General features: G+C 42.8%; 1 long non-coding RNA gene across 1 annotated transcript in view; it reads right to left on the bottom strand.

Moving 5' to 3' along the window:
- Positions 1 to 25515, bottom strand: part of LOC139075809 (uncharacterized) — a 72593-nt gene that overhangs the window by 29453 nt on the left and 17625 nt on the right. The window contains exons 4-6 of the long non-coding RNA XR_011526668.1: positions 8361 to 8424; positions 6796 to 7034; positions 5360 to 5445 (exon numbers count right to left, since the gene is read on the bottom strand). This is a non-coding gene — a long non-coding RNA (uncharacterized lncRNA). The remainder of the gene's footprint in view (positions 1 to 5359; positions 5446 to 6795; positions 7035 to 8360; positions 8425 to 25515) is intronic.

Genomic DNA, 25515 nt, shown 5'->3' with positions numbered 1-25515 from the left:
CACTTTACCCCTGGATGTTGGTCCCAGCCTTTCATCCAACCCTTCTGCTCAACAGGGAAATCCTTGAGACACTGTTCTGTCCATGATCAGACTTCTTCAATCTGGGATAACCCACTGGGGCTTTCAGCAAGTCGCTCCAGGGTGGTGGCTCTCCATGTTCACCTCATTCGGACCCAGGAGAAGCTTTGGCTCTTCATTGTTCTTGAGATATTCTCAAACACACACATACTCTCCCCAAGAATATACAGTTATTCTCAGATACAGGAGACAGCATAGTCTAAATCCAAAAGAGAAACGTTTTCCTAAAGGCTACAAAATCTATAAAGATTTTTTTCCTGACCACCATGAAAATCCCTGTACATTATTATGCAAAACAGCCAGAGGTCTTCTCGCCCATTTCCAGACCATGTCCAGGGGTCCACCGATGCATCAGAAATGACTCACTGAACAAAACATGTGCCCTTGAGGGTCACATTTATGTACCCAGAGACTCCGACGACAGTGGTTTATCAACCCTGGCTGCACAGCAGAATCGCCTGGGGAGCTTTGAAAAATTACCCATGCCTGGACATTACCCCAGATCAATTAGATGAGAAGCCCTGGAGAGGAGGCCCAGGCACGGGTGAGAATCACTCTTGCAGAAGCTTTGAAAGTAAAGTTTTCCCTACCTTGCAACAGAAATTTTTAGGGTGGCTTCCCTCTTGCTCTCTGTTAACAGAATGGAGGATAGATGAGGTTTATTTTTCACCTGGGCCCCCCCCCCCCCCCCGCCCCGCCGAAGTGTATTGAGCAATTTGTCCAGAAACAGGGTAAGAAGTAGATGCATTTGTTTTCCCAGATATACAAAGAGGACTAAGATGCAGCCCTGTTATGGGCTGATTTGTGTCCCCCACCCAAAATTCATAGGTTGAAGTCCTTACTCCAAGTATGTCAGAACGTGACTGTATTTGGAGACAAGGTCTTTTTTCCCCAGTTTGAGAAATAATTGATATACACAACTGTATAAGTTTAAGGTCCATAGCATGATGGTTTTACTTACATATATTGTGAAATTTTTACCACAATAGCTTTAGCTAACATTCATCTTCTCATATAAATACAATAAAAAGAAAAGAAACAAATTTTCTCCATGTGATGAGAACTCTTAGGCCCTACTGTCTCAACAACTTTCCTATATATCATACAGCACTGTTGGCTATAGTCAACATGTTGTATATTACAGCCTTAGTACTTATGTATCTTATAACTGGAAGTTTGTGCCTTTTTAACACCTTCCTCCAGTTCCCCCTCCCCCCGAGCCTTCACCTCTAGAAACCGCAAATCTGATCTGATCTCTTTTTCTATGAGTTTGGTTTTCTGTGTGTTTTCTTTTAAGATTCCAAATATAAGTGAGATCATACAGTATTTGTCGTTCTCTGTCGAGTTATTTCATTCAGCATAATGCCTTCAAAGTCCATCCGTGTTGTCACAAATGGTAGACTTTCTCATTTTTCATAGCTGAATATTTCACTGTATATATATGCCACAACTTCTGTACCCATTCCTCCACTGGTGGACACTTAGGCTGTTTCTATGTCTTGGCTACTGTAAATAATGCTGCTATGAACATGGTTGCAGATATCTCCGTGAGTTAGTGTTTTCATTTCCTTTGGATATATTCCCAGAAGTGGAATTGCTGGATCATATGGTGGTTCTATTTTTAATTTTTTGAGACTCCTCCATACTGTTTTCCATAGTGGCTGCACCACTTTATAGTCCCATCAACCGTGCACAAGCGTTCCTTTTTTTCCACATCCACATCAGCATTTCTTATCTCTTGTCTTTTTTGATGATGGCCATTCCAATAGGCATGAGGTGATGGAGATAGAGTCTTTAAAAAGGTCATTAAGTTAAAATGAGATCATTAGGGTGGGCCCTAATCCAATATGACTGGTATCCCTATAAGAAGAGGAAATTTGGACACAGACACACACATAGGGAAGACAGTGTGAAGGCACAGGGAGAAGATGGCATGTATAAGCCAAGGAGAGAGGTCTCAGAAGAAACCAACCCTGTTGACACCTTGCTCTTGGACTTGCAGACTCCAGAACCATGAGAAAATACGTTCTGTTGTTTAAGCCAGCCAGTCTGTAGTACGTTGTTATGGCAGTCCTAGCACACTAACACAAACTCTTTTCTTTAAGGAGCTAGCAGCAAGAGTTGGAGACCACAAGGAGTCTGAGATTCAAAATGAGTTAATGACAAGACTCAAACCTAGGTCCTAACTCCAGGAGGCTGTGGAGATTTTTTTCCCAGAGCCAAGAGCACATAGATATCTCTTTTTCTGCCAGGAACACTTTAGTTGGAGTCTCACTAGAGAAAAAAAAAAAAAGAACCCCCAGGTCACTTACATCCCCAGGGGCCTAAGAACGTTAACTCTGTCCCCAAAGGGCCTTCTGGTTCCCTTAAAGGACCTGGCTGTCCCTGGACCTTGATCTGATGGAGGACTGCATCCCTGCCTGTCAGAGCCATCCCTCTCACTCTCCCGAGTCAGTTTCCCATTCAGAATGTATTCTGAAGCTCCCTGTGTGGGGTATGAAACACATGAATGCTCTCAAAGGAGTGTCTTTATTCCAGAGCCTGAAACTGTGACAAAGAGGGCATCTTCACCTGTGAATTAGCTTGATTTTTCCAGCAGCTGCTGCTGACTTCTCCATCAGAAGACCCAGCCTCTATACAAATGGCATCTCTGAAAGCTGGAGCAACATTCTCTAGCTAATAGCAGGCTTCGTTTTTTGGCCAGAAAATGTCCTCTTTTAGCAGGCAACTTGAAAAATGCCCTTCCAAAGAACTAAGTTGTCAGTATAAATGTCTAAATGAACCTTTATTAGAACTATAAAAAAAGGCTACTTAACATGTAATTGGACCATTCTTCATGCTTAAAGACACTGTTAAAATCATGTCAATAGCTAAGTTAGAAACCCACAGTAAAAGGCAAACATTTTATCTGCAAGCTCCATTTTATAGCCTGGTAAGATGAGATCTCATCAATTTCGGTGTCTTTCAAAAGATGATAGATAGAAATTCGCCCAGGTACCTCAACGCCATTCGATTTTTCCGCTCAGATTTACTGAAATTAGCTAATGGAAAAGTCACTCGAACTAGACCATTCCACGAACGCTTGCTCCAAGCAGGATGGAGAGATGAACTCAAGTCCCACACACCCTGATGCGGTTCCATTTCCATTTCCTTGCCTAATCCTAATGTTCATAGTACTGTTTATTATCAACTAGTTTATAGATCTCTAGTTAATATTTGCTCAGGGCTTATGTTGATTTCTCAATACATGCAATTTTCTGGTTTCATCTTTATCTTTAAGGATTAGATTGGATCGAGCTGCCTTGTAGTAATTTAGTTTTTATCTTATGCCTTACAGTTTTATGTTCCTGTAATAGCACTTGCTTTTCCTTTTTTATTTAATTAAATATATCTTATTTCACAACTATAGCATTTTTGCTTCGAGTTTATTTATTTAACAGCTGGCAGGGTGCTGGTGTTTTGTAGAGGGAACTATGCTGGATATTTTTAGAAATTCAGAAGTTGGGGAATGCACCAGCTGAGAAGATGGAAGAAAAATCTGAACTTGGAAGATGAATGCTCAGAGATTAAGCTTGGATTGTTTTGGTTGCATGATGGAGCTCTATAGATTAAAGTCCTTAAAACAAAAACAGAAATAAAAACAAACAAACAACAACAACATAGTATATTTATGCTCAAGAAAGACACTCCAAGACTCTGTCTTTGCCCTTCTACAGCACAGCTGGCTCTGTTCATAGGCTCAGAGAACGCAGGAATACCAGGCACGGCTAACTACAGTCTTAGGACCGCCTCCACATCATCCACAGAAGGCGCTACAGATTTGTAAAATTTTCTAGGCATCTCTGTTTCCGCTCCATTCAACAGTCCTGTGGACACAAAACTTGGATCCATACAAGTCATGAACAGGCGTACACAGACAGGTGCGAAACATGATGGCATATGACTTTGTTCCAACATGTACAATGATGGGATTCAATGCATACTTGGGATCCACAGCCCTCCTCTCACCCTGCTGACCTCCCCAGGCTCCTTCCAGGCTTGAAGCAACAGCAATGCCTTCACCAAACTTTGGGGCTAGGGTGAGTCATGCAAGTCACCTGGGGCACAACATTTAACAAGGCACTCACATTCAGGGTCGGGCAAACTTTGCACAACCCTGTGTGATATCCCCTTAAATTCTATGTGCTAGGCACTTCACTTAACACACTCTAACCCCAGGCCTGTGGTCCCCTCCTAGAAATATTGCTTCTGCGGCCACTGTCACACTCAAGGTCCCAGGCTGGAAGCAGTTGCTGGCCCTCAGATTTCTCCTTGCACCTGCATCTGGGATTGTTTGGAACCACCAGCCAAACAACAGTCCTCCATCCTGACCAAGAAGCCTCTGTTCCATGCTCTTCCCTGTGAGAAACAGCATCATCCTTTCAGGATTCCAGTTCGAAAAACCTCAGAAGAGTCTCCTATTTTTCCCATCCATCCTGTTGGGCCAAAAAATTTTGCTGACTCTCCTTCTGTAGTATCTCCCCCTCTTTCTAGAGCCTCAGCTCCTGTTTCAAATCAGACTCTCATCATCTTACAGCTTTGTTATTATATGAATTTCCTAAACAGCTCCATGACTCCAGACCTACCCATCTCCAGGCCATCCTCTAACCAAGTGGTTTGCAAAGTATAGTTTCTGGACCAGCAGCATCGACATTACCTAGAAACTTGATAGCAATGCAAATTCTCAGGCTCCATCCAAGAAATTCTGGGTCAGAAACTCAGAAGGTAAAGTCCAGCAAATGGTTTTAACCTGCCTTCCAGGTCATCCTGATGCACACTGATGTTTAAGAATCATGTTCCATAATACACAGATGAAGATAAAATCCATGCCTCTTTCTGGCTTAAAAATCCTTCATTGTTGCTCTTGAGATGAAAATCAAATTCACAAGTCTGATTCTCCAGTACTTTCCAATACACTCCCATCCCATGTCTCTGGTCACATTGTCCTATTATCCACGCCTTAAGCTCCAGCCAAGCTGCTCTCCAGACTGACTCCGAGAATGGGACAAGTTTCCCCTTAGCTACCTCCTATTCTCCAGAAATAACATCCATGTGTCCAATAACCATATTATTCTGTTGAAAGGATGCCCACAGCAGTGTTCAGAAGCCTGGGTATAGGTTAACCATGCAGGAGCAGTGGACAAGGCTGGGAGTGGAAGGGGAATTAACATGTGTGGAGCGCCTACCACTGGCCAATCCTGTTGTTGATTAATTTCCCTACAATGTCTGATCGAGTACTCACCCAAAAAAAACACCTATGAAGGACGGACGGAAGCTAGGAGACCAGTGTACCCAAGTCCAAAAGTGAATCTGAAGGAGAGAACCTTCCTGGGATAGAAAGTGGAACAGGAACAGATGTAAAAAGATGAAAAGTACAGAAAAACATTCATGCTCATCCATGCTAAACTCAACCCAGAAGCCAGTACCAACCTTAACTGCACTTTTAGGATCCTAGAATCCATAAACCAGTCCAGGGCCCATCTTATAAATACCTCGATGCATTTCCTATCTTTGCTGACTGTTGTTGAAACAAGAAAGTCAAGGGGCCCTTGTCCTAGGCCCTTGATCCGAAGACCTACATACGCCATTTTGGCTGAGTCAGGATAAGCAGAACCAGCCCCAGAAATAACATGGGAGGCACCAGGGCCAGTGGGTGAGATGCTGGGAGCCCAGGTTTCCCAGTTACGGGTCTGCCATTCACTCATCCTATGACTTCACTTGAGGCAAGGCCCCACCCCACACGCTGCCAGACCCCAGGAGCTGGCCTTTGCTTTGTTGAGTTTGCACATAATGAGGTCACTGAATCAGCCTCTCTCTACTGGCCCATCTGACATAAGTGCCTGAGCACAGCAGACTGGTCAGGCAAACCCTCCTCCCTGCCCCCAGCATAATGAAGTCGTCACCTAAAGTTTCAGTACCTGCAGAAAAGCTGCCATTAAACCAACTTTCACATCCCAAACCATGCCAGGTGCCACCATCCTTCCCAGAGTCTCTGCCCAGCCCAGCATGAACTCTGCATCTTGGGGCCGCGTAGGGAGGGGGCTGCTTTTGAATTTTTGCTCTTGTAGTCTGAGGCTTTCAAGGGTGTTACGCCTTTCAGATTTATTTCGGCAAGTTGCTGTTAATTGTGTTTTCAATTAGTTATGTTTAAAACATCTTGAGATTTGAGCAACTGAAATTGCAGTGCATTAATAATTATTAAACAGAGGTTCTAATCCATTATTTATTGAATAAATTTTTAATACTAATGCAGAATCCATTGTCACTGCCACCATGAGTTTGGCCATTAAGGAAAAAGCTGACGAAAGAAAACTGAAGCTCCAGGATTCTTAAATGAAGGCCTGTGGAGCAGAGCTTCCTGGAGGAAGGATTGGCAGCTGTTTCTCTTTTATGTCTGTTTAATCAAGGCTTTGTCGCCTGGAGGGAGAGAGGGAGTTCCCACATAGTAGGTATTCAGTAAATGTTTGTACAAAGAGTGAATGAATGAATGAGTAAATAAATGAATTTAAGAGGAATTAAACTAGGAGAGACTCTTTAAGACCTAAGATCCTTTCTATTTTAACAGTTAACAAACACTGAGCATTCAGCTAGGCAATGAAGTGTCCATGACGGCTAAGACAGTAATCCCTTCCCTCTCAGTCTGACAGATCATCGTAATACACATTTAAATATACTTACAATAAAATGCGGTAGCCCACGTGGCACAGAAACCCCTGTCGGGGGGTGACCCTGGCTGGAGCAGTCCGAGAAAGCTTCGGTAGAGGTGGTGTTAGAGCCTGGATGCCAACTTTCCCAGATGTAGACGTGAGGAAAGGGTAAGACAGCAGGCATATTTATGGGCACAGACAGACAGCAAGGCACAAATGTGGGCCTGTTCAAGATCATGAGGAGTTTGCCGAGGGAAGGAGGGAGTAAGGCTAGAAAGGAGGATGGGAGCAAGAAGGTAAGGGCTTCATCAGCCACACTGAGAAGTTTAGTTTTCACCTCGCAGACAAACCCACAGGTGGGTGTTAGGCAAGGACCTGATTGGTCAGACTCTTATTTCAGGGCAAGCTTACCAATTCACATTCTACCGAATAGTCTAGGAAATATGCTAAGGGATTTTGGCTAAAGTCACAGTGATGGGTGAGGAGAAGGGGTGGGATTGAGAATGATTTAGTAGCTAGAAGCAGAACTTAGACACCAGCTCTGAGGAGAGGGTGAGGAAGGCAGAAGGAAGAGTCGGAGATGACCCTAGGGCTTTGGCTATAGTGGTTTTGAGGAAGGAGAGTCAGGCTGAGTGTGTGTGTTGGGAGAGAAATGACAGATATGACAAAAAGCTTTGGAAATGTTAACTATGAGGTGCCTAAGGGATATCCAGGTGGAAACCCAGCGAACAGTTGGGTATATAGGTCTGGAGATGAGCAACAGATAAGGGTCATGTTCTAGATGGAGAATCATTCACATAAGGGTGGTAGTTTCAAGCATTTGTTCAGAATACACTATGCCCAACACTTGGTTAGATGAACTGTTCGCTATGGAGAGTCACTCAGAATGATTACCCATAGAATTGTAAAAAAATGAAATCTAATTAAACATAGGGAGAGTCTAATGTCTGTTTTTAGGGCAAGAAAGAGATAAAATGAGAAAGTAAAGCAGTGGAATAAAAAGGGATCCTTTTTAGAATTCACACCAGTCTTAGACTCAATCCAAAATGAATGAATGGATCAATTAATATTACAAAGCACCACTTCTGAACCTTTTGTAATCCAGGGACGCAAAAGTGACATCATGAAATCCCCTCTCAGCCTCATCAAATCACTCAGAATCTTTGACCCCCAACTCCACCTCTCTGCCCAACCCTCTTTCCAGAATATTCTCTGACCACTGAAGACTAGAGAGCCTCTGCTTCTCTGAGCACAACCTCTGAACCTCTTTAGGCTCTGAGTACACATGGCCTGGGGAATTTCTAACTTGTCCTGCTTAACTATATACCCCACACATTAAACCTGTATAGCTATGGTTCCTGGAAGGCCACAACCATCCCCAGCCCCACCTGCAGATTCCAGCAAGGCCCAGTGTAGTGCCGAGCACATCACAGTTTGCTCTGCTAATTTCTGCTTCCCCAGGACCACTACCAGCCCTAGGGAACCTCCTCTGCCCTACCTCCAGGGTGGCTCAGTTTGGCTAACCACAGAGAGAAGCCCATATTAGGTGGTCAGTGAGGACCTGAGTATACCAGCCCATTGTGTCCACATCCTTACATTTCTTCAGTCAAGTTCAAGCACCAATGGGACTCTGAGCATCTGGCTTATGCAAACTTGCCAGCTGGAAAGAAGAGAGAGGGAGAAGGGGTAGGTGAGATGGGGTAGATTCAGTAACCCTCTGCCTTCTTTCTCTGGAAATACTCTGGAATCCCTCAGACAGACACCCAAAGGACATAAGACACAATCCCTGCACTAGGGAAAGCGCGAGTGTGAGGTGTGACATCCAAAGATGGGGAGTGGCCATGCCCACCTTCAGATGAGATGTGACTAGGCCAGCAGACTCAGAAGTAAGGTCTGTAGGAGCTGGCAGAGGCAGGGGGATGAAGACAGTGACAGTGCAGAAGGTGGAACAGTAAGAAGTGAGTTGAGCCAGGAAGCTGTCTCCATCCTTCCAGGCAAAATCTGCCACTCCCTCCTCTGTCTTCTGACATGCTTCCTCTCTCTACTTGTTTTCCTCCCTGCTTCCTCGACACAAGCTCCTTGAGGCCAGGAGCCTGAATTTCTCACCCTTGTATTCTCTACAATGCCTGGCAAAGGGCTTCACACATTGCAGACACTCAACAAATGGTTGTTGAATAAATGAATAAATGAAGCCTACTTTTCAGAAACTTTATTTACTATGGAATAGTTGAGGATTTCATAAATGAGCTTCAATCCCTTCTAATCCATCATCAAGTTGGCAAGAAAATGTAAAACAATACAGTGTCAAATACTACCAAACACTATTCTGTGACATTCTAAATACATTCTGGAAGCCAAGGACAACAGAAAGAGCTGAGCGGGGAAGCAGGTACTAATTCGAAGGCTGTTGCATGACTATGGTTTTTAAACCGTGTCTGCTTATTTGGGTCAGTGTCTTCCAGGAGGGACTGAAGATTCATTAATAACACTTGGATTTTAGGGGATATCCTTTTAAAGGAAAATGTTGTGCCTTGTGAATATTCTGTGTCCTCGGGGAAAAGAAAATCAGGGAAAGAAAAACTGCAGCCAGCCCACTCAGGATGAATTGGGTTGGCGCCAGGAAATCCAAATGAGAATGAATTTAGCATTGGTGTTCCTAGAACTAATTATCACGAAGATTCTTTATGCATTTTTTAAGAGAGGGAGGGAGGCAGGAGTGGTGGTCTTCATTAAAATTACACCAGCCAATCAACAGCAGGATTGGAATAATCCTTTTTTAGCTACTGAATGTAGTATCATCATGCTACTGAGAGAGGTAGACCACTGTCATATTTGATAAATATCTCCAATGACTGTGTGTGTGTGTGTGCGCATGAGGAAGACTGGCCCTGAGCTAACATCTGTTGCCCATCATCTTCTTTTTGCCTGAGGAAGATTGTCGCTGAGCTTACATCTGTGCCAGTCTTCCTCCACTTTAAGTGGGATGCCACCACAGCATGGCTTGATGAGCGGTGCTAGGTCCACGCCTGGGATCCGAACCTGCTAACCCCAGGCTGCCGAAGCAGAAGGTGCGAACTTAACCACTATGCCACCGGGCCGGCCCCCCAATGATTTTTTAAATTACAATGACAACAACAGAAACAATAAAACATGTAACAATCTTAAAGATGATATGATCTAATTTGACTTACGTGAAAACCTTGAGAATACTACAATTGCCACTTTCCACAGGCGAGAAATTGAAGGTCCAAAAGCTAACCAGTGGTAGATCTGGGACTCAAATGCATGCCTTCTGACTTTCATATCTGCTTTTTCTTCTGTGTGTGGCTTGGAGGACTTTCTGGTGGCAAATTCCCTATAGGTCTGGGAAATGGTGGTGGTTCTGTTTCCCAGGTAAGAGCTGTGATGACTGAGGTCCCTGCTCACACAGAGAACCAGAGCTATGGAGGCCCTCCAGTCTCTTCTACTCAGTTGGAACTTGAATCCCATAATTAGCAGCATGACACACGTGCTTTTTCCAGGCATGGATTCATGGTGGAGCTGGCTCCACTTAGAAGCCAAAGAGGGGTTCAATCTGGAACAGCACTGCCTGATGCCCCCATCGGAAAGCAGCTCGTAATTGGAACTCAAGAATCAGAGAGGGAACCACACTTCTGAAATTGTTAAACCTGCAAAGGGCACCATCAATGGCTTGTCCTTAGATTGCATCTCCCACTGTGTGATCCCTGCTCTCCTAGCGTGCTCACCCCCACAGTCACTGTGAAATGGAGAATGAAAACAGTTAGTGCACAGGCTTGTTATGAGTATCCACTTAGAAAAAGAGCATGAACAAGCGCTGGTTAATGCAGTGCACCCTATCTTAGGAAGACAAGCCTGAAGATTGGCATACCCCTGACTGTTCCATCCTTACTGCTGACCTTGGACCCCAGGGACAGAGTGAGAGGGAAGGCAGGGATCCAGGACTCAGTGCATTGGTCAGGGTTCCCCAGAGAAAAAGAATCAATAGGATAGAGAGAGAAAGATGTAAGAGGAGATTTATTATAGGAATTGGCTCACACAGTTATGGAGGTGAATAAGTCCCACTGTCTGCCATCTGCAAGCTGGAAAATCAGGAAAGCTGGTGTTGGAATTTAGTCTGAATCCAAAGACAGGAGAATCAGGAGCCCTCACATCCGAGGGCAGGAGAAGATGGACATCTCAGCTCCAGAAGAGAGGGAGAATTCTCCCTTCCTCTGCCTTTCTGTTCCATCCAGGCCCCCAATGGATTGGATGATGCCCACCTTCGTTGATTTGGGTGGATGTTCTTCACTCTGTCTACTGAATCAAATTCTGATTGCTTCCAGAAACACTCTCACACACGCCAGAAATAATGTTTTCCCGGCTGTCTGGGCATCCCTCAGGCCAGTCAAGTTGACACATAAACTTAACCATCACACTCAGGATGCCCTTCGGCTTCAGAACAAAGTTCCAGCCAAGCTCTGTCATCTGCGTGTGGTTCCTGAAACAGGGAAGCACGTCTGCCTGTTGGTGCTGACTGCATTGTATCCCACTTCTAATTGTGCCCGCCCTGCCCTATTCAGGCTATGCAAGTATGTCTTAAATGAAAACCCATCTCTTTTCCCTTGACCATCCCAAACCTCCTAATTTCTCTTTCCCTCCTCTGCAGTTAGTAACTTACATCTGCTTGGAGCTAAATGACCCAGTTAACACAGCCTGGCTGGGAACACAGCTGACCGCTAAATCACAGTCCTGCACTCACTGAGTGGCCCTCGCAGCTCGGGGGCTATCACACATTGCATCATTTTCTACTCTGTTCCAAGTTTAAGTTGCTAGGTCAGGAACTCAAGAGGCTGGTGGGCCCTGGAGCCCCCAAGGGCAGTCAAGATCACTTAAGTATGACCTCACCTGTCACACGATTCATCTTCCCCCAGGCCTGGATGGATGAGCAAAAGGTTTATCTGGTTTATTAAAGGAACAATGCTTTCTCTTCTAGAGAAACACACTGAAATATTTATAGAGGAAATTACATGATTTATGAGATTTCCTTCAAAATAACATGGGAGGAGGGAGTGTGCCTGGGGTGTGGACGGAGCAGGCCGCGATTGGGTGTATCACTATGCGGACTGGGCGATGAGTGCATGGAGGTTCCCTAAAACTCTGTCTGCCTTTGTGTGTGAGCAAAACTCTCCACAATAAAATGCCACGTTTTAAGCAGCAAGTTTTGAACCTGAAAGGCTGAAGTAAATAGTCCCAAAAAAGCACATTTTTAAATTAAAAAATTCCAAGATGTGCTTGGTACTTCTCTCACTAATTCAGACTCTTTCTTACTCATTGTTTAACCTGGTTTTTACTTCCATGGTTCATCGGAGAGCTTTCTTTTAATTTATCCTAAATCTTTATTTTAAAAACAGTCCTTTCAAGACAGCTCCCAAATTGTAAGCCAGGCTGACATCAAAGACCCTTGTGGCAGCTTGTCCACAGGCTCTTCCAGAAACCTTAGCCACGAGCAGACTGTTTTCCTCGTAGGCCAATTCAGAGAATGCAACGACCCTACCATTCTCCCCATGTCCTCTTCACCCGGCTGTCCTGCTCCTCTGTGCTCAGGCAAAAGCAGAAAAGGGAGAGGGAGTGATCACAGCCACATTGGGACTCTAATCCTCCCTGCAAAATGTTCTAACTGACTCAAAAACACAAGAACCTTCTCCACTGACCCACACCCGTATATAAACTGCTGTTTGGACCCTGGGGCCACATCTCAGGTACTTCTGTTTACCGCAATATACCCAAATTATAGGCCTACTCCCTAGAGAAGGAGGCCCTCAGAAGAGCTCCTGACAAACCCGATTCTGTCAAATATAGAAGAGGCCTTGCCATCTCGCTCCAAGTCTTTCTTTCCAAGCCTAGCTACCCACTCAATCCCACCAGATCGCTACCCCGCACCTACACAGTCTCTATGCCTTCCTGTTCTCGCTCTAGCACTTGTTAGCCATGAGAGTCACTGTCTATCGAGATCACCCCATCCAGCAAACATAACTTTACCACGATTGGTTTGTATAGAAAGTAATTGGGATTTTAGTCAGAGAAATGAGTACATGCATAGGCGTACAAGCCACACTGCCTTGGGAGAGCCTGACAGTTTCTACTCACTTAGAATCAGCACCAACAACCCCTCAGCCCAGCCACTCCACCCCATTCCCTGATGCCACCGGGACCACCATGAGCACAACTCAGAGCAGCTACAGTGAAAACGGACCTCGCTTCTGAGCCCTCTTTCTCTTTGTCTCAGTGAGCATGAGAAACGGCTTTCAGAAGTGTGCATGAAGGGAGCACCACCAGCCCAGTGCCCCGGGCACTCCAAACCCAGAGCCAAACAAGGGCAGCGGCAGAGTACTTTCAGAACAGAAGAGTAAAAGACAGAGAGCTGCCCCTGTCCAGGGATAAAGGACTCGTGTCCCCCAGCAGATCCGTTCTCCTTCTCCCCCGTCACATATTCCCCAACTGACCAAACTATGAAATGGAGAAGCCGGGACGGAAGACGGAGCTGGAATCAGGTAGGATATGGTTGTTGGAAACACGGGGTACCCTTGCCTTTTTCACATCTCCTCCAGGAAAGGCAAACCTCCTGTCCACAAGCAGCGCCTGAGCCGATTAGGCTCAGCAATGCTATTTGGTGGGACACACACATCCTGGGATTCTGGGCAGGAAACAGCTTCCTGCTATTTCTTCCACACAGATTTTTTTGCACTACATTTTACATCCACCTGGCATCATACCAGGTTGAGATGAACAAGAAGAAACACAGCTGGACAATCACTGTCCCGTGGGGTCTATCTTCTTGGGTGCGTGGCCTTCAAGACTCAGCCCACTCGAACTCAGCAACAGCCTCTGTCTTGGATTCTTACCAACTGCCGAATCTTTATGACACGGGCCTGGTTGACAGTGAGCAAAGTTAATTAGCCTTCCAGTGACTTGGGGTTTCTACCAGGAAGTGGGTGTATACTATTGAGAATCCTGCACTAGGCTTTGGTGACCTCCATGCCAGAGGAAGCCTTTCATCCCACCAAAGGAGTCAGGCTACTCTTCCCAAGGTCAGCTGCAGCACGCCCAGGGGGTCCTTCCACAGCCCTCTCACTGCATACTAAACCAACTTCACTGGCAGCAGGCAGCCACTCATTCCCTCCAGACAATTTGGAGCCATTCCAGTCGGTAAGGATAGGGACACGTAAGCAATATCTTGGGAACACTTTCAATGCTTTCTAGAGAAGGCAAGACCGACATTACTACAAGAGCCAACTGGTACATCTGAGACATAACTTTAGGCAAGATCATGCCCCCTCTACTCCTAAAAGAGCTTGACCAAGTGAGGGAGGTAGGATTTTTTCCCTAATTTTTTAAAGATGTGGCAGCTAAGATTCCAAACATTAAGTCACTTTAAAGTTTTAAAAAATAGTAGCCATTTAATAAATATTTAGTTAATTAATTGACAAATGAAAATAAGGCAATCAGACAGATACATCTTCTTGGCTTCCCCTCTTCTCTAAGGGTCTCAACCTCTAGATGTAAGACATGGTTAGTATGAAACTCTTTAATCAGGGTGACTTTATCCGACCCCAGGAGAGGTTCTACTTGTTTCTGAAAACTATCAAAAGAGTGTTCAGATTATATCCCAGAAAGGGCTTTTCCGATCTCAGCCCTACTGGCTGGAGGCCCCTCCCATCAAGAGCTTTACACAGGCCCTCCTTAAAATTAGGATCCTAAGTTCCTGGTGGGGATGAGTCCTTTCATGTTCACTTTCTTCTGACTAAGCGCCCAGCCAGCTGCAAATGCAAGTTTGCTGCATGTTCCCCCCCTTAATGGAACTGGGCTTAATAGACAACAGGCTGCCAGCAGCCATGTCTATTGTCCTCAGGGAGGATCAGAGACAGTACCTCAGAGGTGTGTTACCAAATTGGAGATTAAGTATGGGTCCCTAAATTACTGAAATTATTATTACATTGGACACTGATTCCAATTTTACCAACTTTACCCCAGCCCCACCAAGGCCCTCCACTGCAGCACTGAGGAGTGACATAAGAAATGAGAAACCTGGGCATTTCTGACGTTCAGAACCTGAGTGTCACTTCGGGTGTCTCAGCGAGACAGACAGAATGTCACCTCAAATGCTACACAATTGTTCTTACATTTTTCAAGGAATACTTCCACTATGTCACTGGAGCCTCACAACCACGCTATGAGAAGGGTGCGGTGGGGATGGTACCTTCACTGTGTACACAGCGATCCTGCAACATCAGCATCACTCAGCAAGACATGAGTCACTGACAGAGGCAGGTCCAAATTCTGATGTTGTCTCCCCCTCTCCCTGCTGGTGATTGCTCTGGCACTCACTGCCACTGGTTCTTGTGCCCAGTACACTCCTCTGGGACCCCTATGAACTGAGAGGTCAGTAAGATATCTGCCTTTGCCTCTTTCCCCACTTTTCTCTTTTCACTGTCCTTCTCCCTGACACCATGAGGAGCTCCCAGGAATGAGGCCAGGTCTGCGAGGGGCAGTCCTTGCCTGCAGCCCACCTCCTGAGCTGTCTGGGGAGAGCGCCACTTAACACGTTCATAGATTAGCTTGGGGAGGATTACCTTCATGAATGCCTCACTCACAAACATAGTATTTTTGTCCTTTTTTCAAAGTCTTCTTATAGGTCCTTTAAAAGAATTTTTCTCCATTTGCGTTTTATGCATTCTTCATTAGATTAATCCTTACATATCTTGCAGAGATTTTTTTTGGATATTGCAAAAGGCTTTTTATTTTCTTTTAAGTCTTCATGTTTATTTCTTCCTATGTAGAAGAACACTATGCATTTTTATGTCATTTGGTTTTACAACTGCACTCTCTTATTGTTGCTCATAGATTTTTTATTCTAGTGGCTTTTATAAAAAGATAGGAGTTTTGTATCTTCCTTTTTTAATCAACTTGTGTGTGTGTGTGTGCGGGTGTGTGTGTGTCTTTGTTTGTATGTGATACTTCATCGACCAGGACCTCCATACCTTTGTGAACTATAGTGCTTTCGGTAATTTAAGTTGTTTCTTTTTCTTGGCTTGGTCAGTCCGGCTAAAGACTTGTCAATTTTGTTGATAATTTCAAAGAAACAACTTCTGCTTTTGTTTATATTCTCTATTGTTTTCCTATTCTATTTTTCATTAATTTCTTCGAATCTTTATTGTTTCCTTCCTTCAATTTGCTTTAGGTTTAGTGTGTTTTTTTCAATGTCTTAAGATGGAAGATTAGATTATCGACTTAAGATTTCTTCTTTTTTTATTACTATATGCATTCAAAACTATAAATTTCCCTCTAAGCTCTGCTCTAAGTTTTGATATGTGTGTCTTCGTTTTCATTCATCTCAAAGTATTTTCAAATTTCCCTTCAGTTGTTTCTTTGATCCATTGGGCATTAAGAGTGGGTTAATTTCCACATACTTGTGAATTTTTATTTTTGGTTATTGATTTGCAATTTCATTCTACAATGATCAGACAATATACTTTGTGTGAGTCTAATTCTTTTAAGTTTATCAAGGCTTTTTCCATGGCCTGCCCTGTGGTCTATCCTGGAGAATGTTCCACGTGCACTTGCGAAGAGTGTCTGTTTGGCTCTTGTTTCTTTAGATGTCCACTAGGTCTACTTGGTTTACAGTATTGTTCAAGTCTTCTGCTTCCTTGTCAGTCTTCCACCTAGCTGTTCTATCCTTATTGAAAGCAGAGTTCTAAAGCCTCCAACTATTATTTTTGCATTGTCTGTCTCTCCCTGCAGTTCTAACATGGCGCTTCACGTATTTGTGGGCTCTGTTGTCAGGTGTTCATGTGTTCATGGTTATATCATCATGACAGACTGACGCTTTTATGATTATAAAATGTTCCTCTTTATCTCTATTAACATTTTTTTGCCTTTTCTTTGTCTGATATTAGTAATAGCCACTCCTGGTTTCTCATGGTTGATGTTTGCATGATACATCTTTTTCCATCCTTTTACTGTCATCCTATTTGTATCTTTGAATTTCCATGCACCTCCTGTAGACAGCATATAGTTGGATCATGACTTCTTTTTTAATCCAGTCTGACAATCTCTGCCTTTTGATTGGATTGTTTAATCCATTCACATTTAATGCTATTATGGTTATAGTTGACTTTATGGTTGCTATTTTACTTTTTGTTTTCTATACGTCTCATGTCTTTTCTGTTCTTCTATTCCTCCTTTACTGCTTTCTTTTGCATCAAGCAAACATTTTCCAATGAAATGTGTTAATTCCTTTAATGACTTTTTTCACCATTTTTTGAAGTTATTTTCTTAGTGATTTCTTTAGGGCTTATCATATAAATATTAATTTATCAGAATCTATTTCAGATTTATACCAATTTACAGTGAGACATAGCGATGTTGCTGCTATATAATCCCATGCCTTCTTCCCCTTGTTGTGCTAGTATTGGTATATGCATCACATCTAGATATGCCACAAAACCAAAAGTACATTGTTATAGTTTTTACTTTATATAATTTTATGTCTTTTAAAGAAGCTCAAAGAACAAAGGAGAACAAGTACTTATTCATAGAGTTTGTTATGTTAACTTTCTTATTTGCCATTTCTGGTTCTTTGTTCCTGTGAATTCAATTTACCAACTAGCATCATTTCCTTATTCCAACACAGCTTTTCTTTCACCTATCTCCTTGCACTTGTTTTGTCAAATATATAGCATTTCTCTGTGTTAAAGGCCTGACAATGCAATTATATACATATTGTTTAACACAATTGCTTTTTAAGTCAGTTAAGAGAAGAAATATGTTTTTATACTTTCTTTTATAATTACATAATTATCTTTACTATTTGTTCTTTTCATGTATGTTCAAATTACTGTCTGAAGTCATTTGTCTTTATTCTGAGGAACTTCGTTTAGTATTTCTTGCAGGTCTGCTAGCAACAAATTCTTTCAGATTTTATTTATATGGGAATGGTTTTATTTTACCTTCATTTTCAAAAGATTGTTGTCCTGGATATAAGAGCCTTCATTGACAGGTTTGGTTTTTGTTGTTGTTTTTCTAGCACTTTGAATATGTCATCCCACTGACCTCTGGCCCGTATTGTTTCTTATGAGAAGTTAGTTGACAATATTATCAAGGTTTCCCTCTATGTGATGAGTAAACTTCTCTTGCTGCTTTCAAAATTTTCTTTATCTTTCAGATTTTTACTATGATGTGTCTGGGTGTGGATCTCTTTCTGTTTATCATATTTGAAATTTGTTGAGCTTCTTAGTTGTATAGATTAATGGCTTTCATCAAATTTAGGAAGTTTTCAGCCATGATTTCTTCAAATATTTTTCCTGCTCCTTTTTCTCCTCTCCTTCTGATACTCTCATTACACATATATGTCCCACATTTCTCTGAGACTGTTTATTTTTCTTCATTTTTTTCTCTCAGTTATTCAGATTGCATAATCTCTATTGATCTATCTTTAAGTTCACTGATTCTTCCTTCTGCCAACTCAAATCTACTGTTAAGCACCTCTAGTAAAATTTTCATTTGTTATTGTACTTTTCACCTTCATAATTTCCATTAGGTTCTTTTTAATCATTTCTCTTTATTGTTATTCTCTACTTTCTGAGACATTGTCATTATATCTTCCTTCCTTTACTTTTTTAAGCATAGTGTCCTATAGTTCTTTGGACATACTTATAATAGTTGCTTTGAAGTCTTCATCTGCTATGTCTGACATCTGGGCCCTTCACGGGCAGTTTCTATGGCCTGCTTTTTTCCAATATGGGTCACCTTCTTCTATTTCTTTGCATGTCTCATAATTTTTTGTAGAAATCTAGACATGTTAGATAATATATTTTAGCAACTATGTATGCTGATCTCCTCTCTCTGGCACTTGTTGCTGCTGTTTGCCTGTTTGTTTGATGAGCTGGCTGGATTATTTTAATGGTCTACTTCCCCTAAGAATACAGCCTCAGATGTTACTGCTCAGAGGGTGCAGACTTGGGGATGCACACCATCACTGAGGGTTGGCAGTGATTTTATTAATGTTCTCCTTGTCTCTTTCCCTGATTTCTCTGTTAAGTTGACTGTCTCCACCGGTATCATGTCCAGTTATTAACCTCCACTAATTGCTAGCTGATTGCTCTATTATTTTTGACAATGCCCTGGGGCATAAATTGCTCCACAGTCTGCTGCAATTAAATTTGGGTCCCTGTGCAGGGGTAATCTTTGAGGCCAGTCTTTGAGGTTTGTGTCAACCTCAGGAGGGTTCTTCTTAGCTATCTCTTTCCATAGTTCTCTCTGGTAAACTTCTAGATAGTCTAAGGTTTAGCTTATTGCTCTAATGGAGCTACCCATCTCCTCTTAATTGCTTATCACCAAAATCTCCATTGTTTCTAAAAGTGCTGCTGGGCTTGAACTTCCTCACACTATGGTACAAATAAAGTCAGTTCTCCTGGGGAGAGCTTCAGAGCTCTTTATTCTTATGGCCTACCTTTCTTCTTGAGCAACAAATCTCTACCACTGCTCCACAGCTGGGGAGGGGTATAGTGGCCTACCTCTCTCAGAGTCACACACCTGCTCCATGAGCTTTGCTAGTGTCACCCTGGGTTGGGGCAGCACCCCCCAGTCTTTGTGGCTTGCCTGGGGTAGATTTTCTGCCTACAAGTTGGGGCTGGGTAGACAAAGAGAGCCCCATACCTCTCAGTCACTCTTGCCTGGAATAGAGACTCTGAAACACAGACATGGGACTGCAGCATAGGATTAGAAGTGCTGGTAGACACCCCCCCACCCTATCCCAGGAGACACCATAGCCTCCAACTGACAGCTGTGTAAAGATGGAGCCTGGGCTCTTGGCTGCATTTGCCTGGAGGGCATGTCCATCACCGTGAGCTAGAAGAGTGGGAAGGGAGGAGCGAATTGTGGCATAAATGCCACGGACTCTTACTGCTCTTACCAAATCCAGTAAATCTTCTTGAATGAATATTTCTTCCTCTGCTGTATGTCCTGAACACAATTTCTAGAGACTGAATTTTTTTTTAAATATATATAATTTTCACCAGTTATGTTTTCTTGTTGGGGAGAGGGTCCATGGAGCCCCTACACCACCATTCTAGAAATCATCTCACCATAAGTCGTTCTTGAGTTCCTAGAAGTACGTGGATAACCTGCCCCGTGGGCTACTGGTGGCAACTTGGATCCTGGACAATTGAGAACAGAGATAAGACAAGAAGAGGGAGAGATTTAAAAAAAAAATCAACAATGTGGGGAAAGAAGAGAAGAGAGGAAGAGAGAGGAAAGAAAGAAAAGAGAAAAGGTGGGCAAGAGGTCTGTCTAACCATAATGTTGATCATATTGCAAGAATAAAAATTACTTTGGTTTCTATCAAAGGCAACATTAGACACAATTTTGAGGTCTGCAGACTTGGTCTTTGGCAGCTCTGCCTTCCATCTGTGAACTTCTCCTCATCCTTAGGAGCCTCCAGGTAAGGGGACTCCTTCTCTGGTCTTTTCTCTCCCTCATATTGCCCTTCTCGGCTAGGTGTTTAATTTCTAGAGGAAGTTGGCAGCCCTTAATTCACACTAAAGAAGGTGTCACAGGCTGGGATCTGCGTAATGTGAGATCTTGCTAGCGGAATTTGCCTTTTAACAGGGAAAACCCTATTCATCCCAAAGCTAAAAATCCTCTAACTAAGGAACCTAAGGATTCATCACCAGGTCAGCCCCGGAGATATTAGTCCAAAGAGAAGGGAATCTTCTAGAACATTAACCAAGGCTGTTTCATGTGTTCCTGAGGCATCAAGAGCCAGATATTGTGGCTAAAGAATTTCTGATGTCCACAAATCTGAGGAAGCACACTTTCTCAGTAAGCACTGCCCCTCTCCATTTTGTTAATGATAGCCAGTGTCAAATATGCTGTATGCAAACAAAAGAGCCATCAAGCCCAGCTCTATACAGCTTGCCCACAGAGGGCTCTGTGCCTCAGGCTGCGGTATAATCTCTGGGAGAGAAAGAAGTGTCTGTGTTGCATCTGTTGCGACAAGTCAGGACTGTATCAGGTGAGTGCCAGGTGTGGATATTGGGTTATACTGTAATCTGGCAGCATTTGGTAGCAGACAAGCCAGTGAAGGGAGTACAGAAAGATAGCAATGGCTGTACCAATAGTGATGCCAAAGCAGGACTGGAAAGGAAGAAATAAGTGCTAGAGAAAGGCACAGGCTATGGACTCCCAAATCTCAAGCAAATGTGGCTTAATCCTTATCCTTCTTGGTGGCTTTCTTAGGCATCTCTGCGTCATCTCAAAGGTCAGCCGAGTTTTTGGTCAATCTAATGTTGACCTCCTCTGTGATCCCATACTTGGGAGAAAGTTATATTCTCTAACAATCCACTAAGTCACTATCCCTAAGAAGCCTTCCTTGAATTTTTTGGCGGTTGGGCTTCTCTGTCTCTTTGCCTCCCATTGTATTCCATTTCACTCAAAATGGGCAAGAAACAATGGAAGATTCCCCCAGATACCCATTCTAGAGTAGAGACCTCCATCCCTGCCCTTCTTCTTCAATCCAATCAGCAGACTGGAATTTGGAACTTTGAACCCTTCACAGGAACAAGGGCTAACTCATCTCCCCATCTCTGGGCCAAAGGGTTTCACTAAAATCTATGGAGAATTATGAGAAAGTAGCAATCTCTGGATACCAAGCAACAGAGTTGACTCCTCCCATCTGTCCCATAAAGTGAGCTCCATAAGCACAGGAATTTCTGTCTTGTTCACTGCTGTCTCTCTAAGTCCCAGCACAGTCCTAGAACATAGTCAGTGCCCAAATATTGATTGATTGACTAAATAAAGGTGTTCTTTTGCAAAGAGAGATGATCTTTTCACAAAGGACAATTCACACTTGTCATCAATAAAGTCAGCAGCTCAGGAGTACCTGGGATTGGCTCAATTCCTTGCCAAAATACCTCCCCAAATTCAACCACTCTCTCGTGGTGCTTTATACCTACTCATCCTAATCATTTCTACACACCCTCCAAATGTTCTCTGGTCAATGAGAGCTGAGTTATCACATCCTTTTAAAGTCCGCCTCACAATCCCTAGCACCACGCAACTAAAGTCAACATAAAGACTACTTTAATTTATATGAAAGGATATGAGAGGCTATTGTGTCAGTTATAGGGCCAGGTTCTGGAGACTAAATGAAACATCCAACTGCAAGCTGAAGTTGGCTTTCATATAGACTTGCCTTTGCTCACCAGTCTGAGGCTCCACACTGTATGTGTGTGTTGAGAGAAGGGCAGAGAGAAAGGGAAGGAGGAGGGAGGAGAGAGGAAGAGAGGAGAGAGAGAAAGAGAATGAAGAGAGAACAGGAACTGGAATGAAGAACCTCCTCATCTTGCACGTAAGATTCTTTGACATCATCACCCTTCAGCCCCTTCACCTGTATAGATTCCTGTTTCATCAGCATCAGATGGTGAGGAGTGAAATCAGATAGAGACAAGCTCAGTTTCTTGTGTATTCAGTAATGGCAGCTCTAAGACAAGAGAATGAAACAGAAGTAAAATATTACTTCTCCCAGAAGAACAGGAAGCTCTTGGCACAAATTCAGCAGATATCACCACCAGCCACACCTCTAATAGGTGGGGACCTAAGGCCTTTGGTCCAGGCTTGGTTGCTGTGGCCTCAGAAGATACAGCTGAATGTCTTAATAGAAAATCAAAATCAAGGATTACTATCCAAAATTGGACTGACTGGATGAGGTCAGTTTGTATATCTGAAATTCTCAAGGGAAATTTAGTTAAATAGAAGAGGAACTTTTGTCAATTACTTTTGAAAAAAGCCACCATAGAAACAGACCAATGCCCGGTCATTCTCCTGGAGGGAAAAACAAAACTTCAAAGAGTGCCGCATGACTCACATGACAAGGCCCGGAGTCCACAGTCTGACATTCAAGGCCACCAGGATCAACCTCTAACCCCTTCCCAGTCTCATCTCTCAATACTTGTACATAATGCTTCTGCCACTTGAGAGTACTTGCTATTCCCTCATAATTAATCCCCTGTGACCCCCTACCACTCTCTGGTTCACACCATACCTTTCAGCTGGAGACCCACTTCCTCTCCATTTGCCTGTGACCAAGTTATACCCATGCCTCAAGGCGCATCTCAAATGCCACCTCCGTTCTGAAGATACCGCCTGTAACTCCCCAAAAGGGCAATCTCTCACTCCTCCTCTAAACACCACATCTGGACAGTCACTCACCAAACTCTAGAGTATGAGCAATAATAATAATAGCAGTAGAAGCAGTACCTTACAATAAAACCAGCTAATAAATATTAAATCCCTACTATTTGCCAGGCACAACATTAAGTACTTAATATTCATTGACTCATTTAATTAATGATTTTCATATATGTTTTATTTCCTCTAATCCTTGATGGCAGGCTTCAGTCTAAATGATCTTTCTCTGCTATAATCCTTAGCATTATGCCTAGACAGAGTAAATGATCAATAAATGCTTATTGAATATAAATGAATTAATGTATAAATGCATGAACGTCTGAATAAATAAATGAATGAGTGAATGAATGAAGCAAAATGACCTCTATTTATAGGCAGAATTTGAATTTCTATAGACCATTGGGCTGGGCTCCTGGATTTGTATTTGTATTATCTGAGTCCCTTTTCACTCTGGACCAAACTGCAGAGCCTCACATAGCAAATCACAAAATGCCTGCAGCCATGATGTATGAATGGGGAGCCTTTTGCATAGGATCATGAAGAGGATTCCTATCATCTTATTCTCTAAATCACACCCACCTCTTCAACAAACTAGAAAACAGTACAGCAAGCTCCGACCTTTTCTTTCCTGGCCCACTCTCCCAGCTCTGGCACTCAGAACCTTCATGCTTCCCTGTCCCACAGGAAATGATGAACTAATTTAAACATACGCAGATGTATCTGAGTATGTATCCCCTTCAAAGGTTGCTTACAAGGCTTAGAGTGCAATGCTTAACTCAAAAGAACTGTGGGAGCGATTTCAAACATCAGTAAGGAGAGAAGAAGGCATAATCAGAATTTATTGCATATCTAGACTCTGTCCAATATTCTACATGTATTATTTCATTTAATTTGCATCGTTATATTAAATAATTATCATAATAATAGTATATTATATGCCAGGTACACTTTTAAGAATTTTACATATATTATCTCATTTAATGCTCCCATCAACACCAAGAAAAAAGTATCATTTTTATCCCCATTTAAGAGATGAGAAAACAGCCACAGAGAGTTTATGTAATTTGCCCAAGTTAGTAAAGAATAGAGCCAGGATTCAAATCCAGTCCTTAGAAGTTTACTCTACATTTTCTAAGGGTAGAAGTTTCCAAAATCTACACATAAAGAAACTCCTTCTCAGAGAAAACACCATGCCCAAAGTCATATACTTAGTAAATACAAAAGTTAGAATTCAAGTTCCATTGTTTCAATTTCAAAGCGCATGCTTTTTACTGAACCTTTCAGTTTAGGTGATCATTTAGGGCAGCAAAGGTATCCTTTATGGAGCTTCTCAACTCGAAATGCATGTGCCTTTAATAGGCCATCCCTGAGAATGAATGTGATCCTACTGTGTCCTACTAAACTTCCCCAGGCTGAGTTCTGCTCCAACCATTTCCCCGCTCTAGCCTCTTCTGTCCATGGTGCTGAATTTAAAGACCAGCATAGTTGGCATAAAGAAAAAAGAAGTAGTATAAATCTAGATTGTAAAGGATCTTGAATACTGCTCTGAACCTGGCCATTGAGAATCAGTAAAGTCTCTTCCACACTCTCTGCCTTAACCCACAAATCTCTCCTTTCTTCCAAAATCTTTAAGTCGAACAAGGTAAAATAAGTGAGGCTTCCTATTAACAAGGATTATTCAAGTCACTATCTTTTCAATTCCAAAGATTCCATTATCTGGGAGTAAATCAATGAAAAGGGAGCATGAGAAAGTATATTTCATAAATGTAAACCCAGATCCAAATAGAGTTCAAATAAAAAGGAATCAGAGACTAGAAACCCTCAAGAGGGTCTGAAGCCACTGCAAGGGGCTAATGGAGGGTGCTGAGGCTGGTGCTGAGAACAAAGGCTGGAGACAGAGTATATCTTTATATCTGGCACAGAAGTGATTTTCAAGCCATAAAAATGTTAGTTAAGGAAACACTGACATGAACTAGGGCAGGGTGGGGTGAAAAGAAGTTGGAAAATAGCAAGTGCAATTTCAAGCTTATGAGAAATGGAATTAAAGTTAAGAGAAGGAAGGCAATCTATTGTTGTCCAGAAAACAGCGAACAGCACAGCACTGCATCATTATAGTGGCAACGACCTGCTGTGTTCATTTGTCTCTGAGCTGTCTGACCTAGGAGCTGGGTGATTTATCTATTTTCCACAGCTTCAGCTGGGCCAGGCCAAGAGGATAACTTGGAGAAAGGGTTGGGGGTGGGGGTGGCGACACTCAAGCACCAAGCCAATGAACTCCATATGTCTTGTGTTAGAGAGCATGCTCATAAATCAACCAATATCACACATTTATTTCACACCTACCATAAACAAATCTCTGTGCTAGAAAGATGCTGGTCATACAAAGCTTGAAAAGGGCAGAGCCATTGGCCTTGGAGAGCTTACAATCTAGTGGCAAAGATTAAGCATGAAGAAAACAAATGAATGATATATGCTAGATAACAGCTAGAGACAAAAGAGCAAACAG

Source organism: Equus przewalskii, chromosome 14 (genome assembly GCF_037783145.1).
Source record: "Equus przewalskii isolate Varuska chromosome 14, EquPr2, whole genome shotgun sequence".
Taxonomy (NCBI): domain Eukaryota; kingdom Metazoa; phylum Chordata; class Mammalia; order Perissodactyla; family Equidae; genus Equus; species Equus przewalskii.
Note: the sequence above shows the minus strand (reverse complement) of the source record. Positions and strands in the feature narration are given on the sequence as shown.